General features: G+C 43.8%; 1 long non-coding RNA gene across 1 annotated transcript; it reads left to right on the forward strand.

Moving 5' to 3' along the window:
* Window positions 1–673: 673 nt before the first annotated feature.
* Window positions 674–4250, forward strand: LOC125282160 (uncharacterized). The gene is made up of 3 exons (XR_007189319.1): window positions 674–894; window positions 3685–3769; window positions 4027–4250. It is a non-coding gene; the product is annotated as an uncharacterized LOC125282160 (long non-coding RNA).
* The last annotated feature ends 2219 nt before the right edge of the window (window positions 4251–6469 follow it).

The following is a 6469-nucleotide window of genomic DNA, read 5'->3' on the forward strand; positions in this document are numbered from 1 at the left end:
AGATGATGATAGTTATAATAATTAGCATGTGTAAAGGGCTTTGCAGTATAAATGCCACCACCGTGCATTTGATTTTCATTTAATTTTAATCTTCAGAGAAACCTCTTCTTTTTTCTCCCCAGGGGAGAGAATCAAAATTTAGGAATGAAGTGAGATCTCTCCTCAAGTATGTAAACATACCTAAACCTCTCTCGGTCTAAAAAAATGAAATCCATTCTTTACTTCACGTGCCCTCCAGCCAACTCATCTCTCTCCTCCTGAGGAAGCTTTTTCAAAAGCAGCTCACACTCATCATCTCCCCTTCTTTGCACTCATTTTGTCCATTTCCCTGTGTAAGTACTGTAGTGTGGCAGGGCAGGTCACAAGCTGACAGCACCTGGGGAGCACGGTCAGCCCGCTCTGTACAGCTTGGAACATGCCTGGTTATTAAACACAACTTGTGGGTTTAACAGAATGAGTCCTTGACCACTCAAGTCAGTGGGCAACCTCTGGGCAGGCAGTCTGGCTTGGGAAGCTTGTAGCATTCCTCTGAGCTTCAAGGAGCTTCCGATTCTTGGCTACTTCCCCGTCCTTCCTCTCTGAAAGGGAGGAAGAAAGGAAAGAAGGAGGGAGGGAGGGAGGCAAGGATCGTCTCAAAGCAAAATCATCTGACTACAGACTCCATTCCCTTTTTCCTTTATTAGGATCCATTCCAACTCACTGCTGTTGGGACTGCTAAAACAGAGACCACGTTTTTGCCACTTTAGATCTGGCCTTGTAAGAGAAGAACTCTTTCCCTCACCTCACCTCCTATCAAAGTACCTACCATTCCTCCATTGAAATTTCATTAACGATCTAGATCTTGGAAGATTTTCTGGGACGAAGAGAACACAAAAGTGGAGCCTATCAGCAGAGGTGAGCCAGCAGAAGGGAAGGGGGTTTGCCCAAAGGCATGCTTCACCTGCTCCCCAGTGCTCCCAGGAGTCAGTCCTGGTCACTTACAGGAGAGGAAAATGGGGTGAAAGAAGGCCATGAGTGAGTTCACAGCCTTGGTACACAGTGAGTTCTCTCTCCCCTCCCAGCTGCACGAACCATATTTCCTGTTCTCTTATGTGAAGTGTGAGTCTGGCACTCTGTGAAGACGCAGTGCCCACTTTCAGCCAAGCAAAGCAGCCTTTCCTCCAGATTGAGATGGCTGTGCCTCTTCTCAGTGCTCTGCTTCTCCAGCTGCAGAAGCAGGGCCCGGCTCCCACCTCCCCAGATCCAGAGGGAATGAGCCACTATGAGGCTCTAGCAGTCCACGGAGTTCCCAAACTTACCAGCGTTTCAAATCTAAACATAGCTACTACCCACTTCCCTGCACTTTCCACCCGCTTCCCTATAATTCAGGCTGCTGAACAATCAGTACCTCCTTTGACAACAAAGGGGACAAGTGTGAAAAGCCAGGGTAGGCGATGGGCAAACTCAGAAAGTAGGTGGAACATTTCTCTGATGTGCCATCTCGTTCCTTTCTCCTGCTCCCTCTCCTGAAGTCAGCAAAGAGTCTGCAAATAGTCATGTGTACGTGAGTGTGAGTTTCAAGTTCTCAAATGGTAGCTCATAGGGACTTGATCTTTCCTTATAAAATAAAACAGTTTCGGCCACCATGAGAAACAGCTTGTCAGGCAGGTAGCCAAAGGACTTTTAGGGACCACGGGGTCCTTCATCTGACCATCCCACACAGAGAGCTCCTTCAAAACATGCACAGAGCCGGACCAGGTGGAGCGTCTGAGACGGAAGGTCCACAGTCATTCATTTCAGGGACTTTCCCCCAGCCTCTGCCTCTCTGGTGGCTTTGCTGTCATCACCCACCTACTTAGGCCAGACCTGGAGACACTCATGGGTGACCCAGGAAGGCTGGTTCAGGGGAAGTGGAGGACAGGCTGTGCTGATGATTTATTAAATGCTGTGGCTTCTTCCTCCTCCACAAGGCTCCTCATCAGAGGGTGCGGCTTGGGTCATGCTGGGCACTCAGCAGCTTTGTGGTGGGTATCGGTTTGTGCTTCCTCCCCTTTGCTTTCGATTCAGTGCTTTCCTGTTGCAGTCTGAGCAGTTCTATTTAACCACAGCCCCACAGCAGCTACCGCTGCATGCAAACTGGGTCCACCGGGGGGCAAGTGTAGGGCAACCCGAGGGGAAGAAAGGGCTGAGAGGTGAGAAAGGAGAGTGGTGTAAGCCAGCTGGAAATGAAGAAAAAAATTCCCAAGATAGAATGCCATGATGAATAACAATCCAGAAAACATTCCAGTAATTTAAAAAATATGTTCCAGCTCACATTCAGCTATGGTAAAAGTCAATCCTGATCTAAGTTAATCAGCTCAAATATATTTTCATTGGAACATACCTTTGGAGGTATTTTTCAAAGAAATAAGAAATCTATAGGTGAGATGAGGTGAACTGGGGTTTTAATTCAAGAAATAATTTAAAATTAAGTATCCAAATTCAGGTCTGATTCAGGAATAAGATAAATGACAATTTGGGGGTAGAATTTAAATTAGACAGGTTTGAAGCCCAGGCAAAGGAACAAGAGTTTGTGAAGGCCTAGAAGCAAGAGAAGGCAGCGTGTGTTTGCACCACGGGAGGCCAGCATGAGTGGAGTGCAGGCTGATGGCAGCTAGGCAGGTGACTGATCGTGGAGAGCTTATGAGCCATGCTAAGACGTTTGGACTCTAGCCTAAGGATAGTGGGAAGCAACTAAATGATTTTAAATGGAGGAGGTGAATTTACCAGAAGTGCATTTATAAAAAAAACCTTTCTCGTAGCTGGTGAAAAATGATCTAAGGGGAGAAAAACTAGAAGCAGGAAACCAGCAAAGACTTACAAAAGTCCAGAGGTGACTGCTTAGGCCAGGTGAGGATGAGAATAAGTGGGTAGATTCAAAGAAGTCGATTTTACTGGACTTGGTTATTGATTGAATGGAGAGAGTGAGCAAAAGAGAAATCAAAGATGAATCCCTGGTTTCTAGCTAGGGCAACTGGGTGGATGTTGTGGCATATATTAGGAAAAGGAACATCAGAAGAGGAATAGTCTGAGAAAGTGAGTTGATTAATATGACTTAGGAATATCCAATCAGAGAGGTTCCAGAAGGTAGTTGTTATATTAGTGTGGAGTTCAGGGGAGATGAGATTTGGGAGTCAGCGGCATATAACTCTCATAAAGCCATGGAAGAGAGGAGATTTCTCAGATGACGTGTAGAGGGAAGACAGGCTGACATAGGACAGGGTCCTGAGGAACACCAACACCTAAGGAGTTGGTAGAGAGCTTGCAAAGGTGCCTAGGATCCATGAGGAAGGTAGGGGGGAATAACAGTGTGTGGAAACCACAGGAAGACGGTGAGTCTATCGAGGAGATTGATGGTGTCCATTTCTGCTCAGTGTCAGGTAAGACAAAGATTGATATAGCCACCGGGTTTAGTAATGGGGGACATTACTGTCCTTCATGAAATCCCCGTCTGTACAGTGGGAGTCGGTGCCAGATTAGTCTGTGTGTGAGAGAGGGAGAAGTGAAGAATTAGAAATAGCAAGGCATGCCGACTGTTTCCTCTCCCTCAAATGCCCTTCCACGCTTTACCTACTTGGTAAAATCTTCCTCCTTCCAGGGTAGGGGTGAAGTGAAGGATATTTATAAGCAAGCAAACACAAATCCAAGGAATATTTTCTTTTCCAGATGCAAATTCAGCCAGGGCTGGAAGTCAGGAAGTGGGTGACTTACTCCATGCTCACCAGACAAGAACTTTCAACCAATAAAGGAGGTCTGTACACTCCCTGGTGCCAGTGTAGGGGTGTTGGTCTACATTAAGCCAAGAATGTGAGGCAATTCTTAGGAACAGGAAGAGGTTTAGCTGGGATGGGACGAGGACTCTGACTTGAGGGAGGTGGTAGAGGGAGTGGAGTGGGAAACAGAGTAGGTTTTTTTTTTTCAAAGAGCAGAGCTAGCAATGAGCTGACAAAAGCAGAAGGGATTGAAAAACTATACCTGAAAGCCGTTCTACCCCATCTCTAATTACAGTAAAGCACACAGAAAAAGGATCAGATTCAGAATTGCACCACCTCTTGTACCACCTATTAGGGGAGAGAAAATACTCACCTCAGGACTCTCTTGCCACAAGGGACCCCCGCCTGCACTTTTCTCTTCAAGCAAAGAACAGCTATTCTAATCACAGATGAGAAAATTTATCGGTAAGATGGGGATAGTGGCTATCAACATACATGATAACATGTAGAAAAGCACCTTACATGCTATTTAAGAACAGTTCACAGTTGCCTGGGTGGCTCAGTCGGTTAAGCGTTCAACTCTTGATTTCAGCTCAGGTCATGATCTCAGGGTCCTGGGATCGAGCCCCACGTTGGGCTCTGCACTGAGCATAGAGCCTGCTTGAGATTCTCTCTCTCCCTCCCCTCCATCCCTCCCCTCACTCACACTCTCTCTCTCTCTAAAAAAAAAAAGAATGCAAACAATGAATCATGGAACACTACATCAAAAACTAATGATGTACTATATGGTGACTAACATAACATAATTTAAAAAATTAAAGTAAAAAATTTTTGAAAAGAACAGTTCAAATGTTAGCTGCTGATGTTCTTACAAGGTATACAAGCACAAGCATATTTTTAAACAAATTTGAATAAGAAATATTAGATACAGATGACATTTGCTCTGAATGACACAGACGCATGTTATGGCAGACGTTTTTAGACACTGTTGGGAATCTTTCTTTGGACTTAACCAGTCATCTTAAATGGAAAGAATCAGCCCTGAACAACTTACTTTCTTCATGCTTAAAGAAAATTATTTAAGAATTGGTGCTTTGTGAGATCTAAAAATCTGGGGTTAAATGGAAAAACATGGCCAGAGGTTTTTGGTTGTACAGGTCAAATCATTAAACTGAGATTAAGGAAATAGCCCAAATTATTTTCCTCAGAGGACAAAGAAAAGGCAAACAATTATTTTAAATGAGTGTATTTTTGTTATGGTATTTATTTATAGCAATGAGATTTGCCTTGTCTGTCACATAAAGACCATAATTTTTTAAAAGCTCTTCTCTTTTCAGTATAGTTGTTTTCCAAACACTACATTAGACACTTTGAGGAAGTGGCAGTCTTCAGACTGGAGTTTTGCTGCCCTCTTCTGGGAACATGAAATCATAGCCCGAGAAATAGCCCGAGAAATGGACCTGAATACTGCCACACAACCAGACCAGGCAGAAAACGGCCCCATCAGTAATAAAATGATCACAAAGGAAGGTCGTTAGTTTCCAGAGGAACGAGCAGAATTGCATTGATGACCACTGCTTTCCTTGAACAGTTAGAATAGTCATGATAATAGTGATACACTGTGGTACTTAGAGATCCCTTCATGGCTCATAAAATCTTCACGACTGTTATTGCATTTTTACCTGCTTTTATCCTCAAATAGTCCACGTGAAGTGGGTGAAGCCGGTCTCATTCCCACTTTCCAACCATAGGAAACTGAGGCACATGGTACCTCGGTAACCTTAAGCCTTACAGCTACAGACTGGCAAGCTGGATTTAGAAACCAAGTCTCCTGGCTCTGGGTTCAGTATTTTCCAGCCTTCCCCACCACGTTCCCCACAGACCACTGCTGCATGTGACGGCGGTAGTTTGTCTCTGTTGTGGTTTCATATAAATCGCTATCCTTTTCCAGTAATGTCCATTTTACACTACGCTGTTTACCTGATGAAAATAAATATACTGTTCTGTATAATTCTAGCAAGGCTACACTGCTATTGCAGCAAAAAGGACAAAAACAAACATATCTACATAAATCCCACAAGCAAGTGGATGGGCTGTAGCAGAACTTCTTAAACTTTTGCTCAAAAGTTCTTTAGTGTTTTGTTTTGTTTTTAAGAATCTTCAGCAAGCAGACTTCTGCAATAATAAGTCCCAACTCTGCTATGGGGAAAACTGAGTTTTGAGAAAGATGAAAGAAAAAATAATGATGAAAAAAAAAAAGATGAAAACAACCAAGAAAAACCAGCTCGAGAGTCAACGTACTTTCATTCTAAAGTTCTAACTGTGCAAATAACACGCTTTCCATATTAATGTAAATGGCCAAACAAAAGGCAAATAAATATGCTCTTCAGTCCTCACTTTTATAGGGCTTACTACCTGCCTCTGCATGCCCAGCCCAACAAACCTCACTGCCTACCCACACTACTTGCAAGGGCGTCACTGGGAGTTTGGCAGGTGCAAACTGCCATCGGTTGCTCACAACTAAGCCTTAAACCAGTTTTTTTTTAAGTTCTTTTTTTAAGATTTTTTTTATTTATTTATTTATTTATTTATTTATTTATTTATTTAGACAGTGCACACAAGCAGGAGAGGGGCAGAGGGGGAGAGAGAGACTCTCAAACTTTGCACTGAGCCCCACACTGGGCTCAATCTCACGACTGAGATCATGACCTGAGCCGAAATCAAGAGTCGGGTGCTTA

This window comes from Ursus arctos, unplaced genomic scaffold (genome assembly GCF_023065955.2).
Source record: "Ursus arctos isolate Adak ecotype North America unplaced genomic scaffold, UrsArc2.0 scaffold_12, whole genome shotgun sequence".
In the NCBI taxonomy this organism is placed as follows: Eukaryota; Metazoa; Chordata; class Mammalia; order Carnivora; family Ursidae; genus Ursus; species Ursus arctos.